Here is a 709-nt window from a genome sequence, read left to right as displayed (position 1 = left end):
TGGAGGTCAAAGACCTTGGGCGCTACGCGCACGTCTCCTGGTGGAGCTTTGGCGAGTCCTGAACTCACCTTCGCTAGGAGACCAAAGCGCTATTGGCAAGAGCACTGGACCGAGACGGTGAACGTGCTGGACATTGGAATGTCCGAGTTCGTAGACACCAACGGTTTATCGGACAGGAGTCCCGAGCGTGTCTCGCGGGGTGATCGTGGGGTGGCACGTAACCCACTGAGCGCTGATCGAGTATGGAAGCATTCGATGCATGCTATGCGTGACATGGTCGGCCAAGGGCCGAGGCACCGAGGGCGAGGCCCCCGTGATGCAGGTGAAGTGGCACGTAAGCCACTGAGCACTGCTTTCGTTGTGAAGCAGTCGCCGCATGCTATTGGTGGCGTGGTCGGACAGTGTCCGAGGCATCTTGGGCACGGCCCTTCAAATGCGCTTGGAGTGGCACGTTACCCACTGGACGAAGACTGCGGGGTTAGCAGTTCTTCGTCGGATGTTGTAGATAACATCAGAGCTCCAAAGGAGCGGAAAGTGAGGGTGACTCCGGACGACGCGGAGTGCGTGTTCACCCTAGTCTCACCAAGACATAGAACTTCTGTACTGAGGCGACGGCGACGCCGTATGCTGGATGCTGGATGCAAGACGCCGAACATCGACCCTGATCCAGGGTGTGTCTACCGTAGCCGATGGCGCACAATTATACATT

Source organism: Plasmopara halstedii, assembly GCF_900000015.1.
Source record: "Plasmopara halstedii genome assembly, contig: Scaffold_1211, whole genome shotgun sequence".
NCBI lineage: Eukaryota > Oomycota > Peronosporomycetes > Peronosporales > Peronosporaceae > Plasmopara > Plasmopara halstedii.
The sequence above is the reverse complement of the archived record's forward strand: the minus strand, read 5'-3'. Positions refer to the sequence as shown.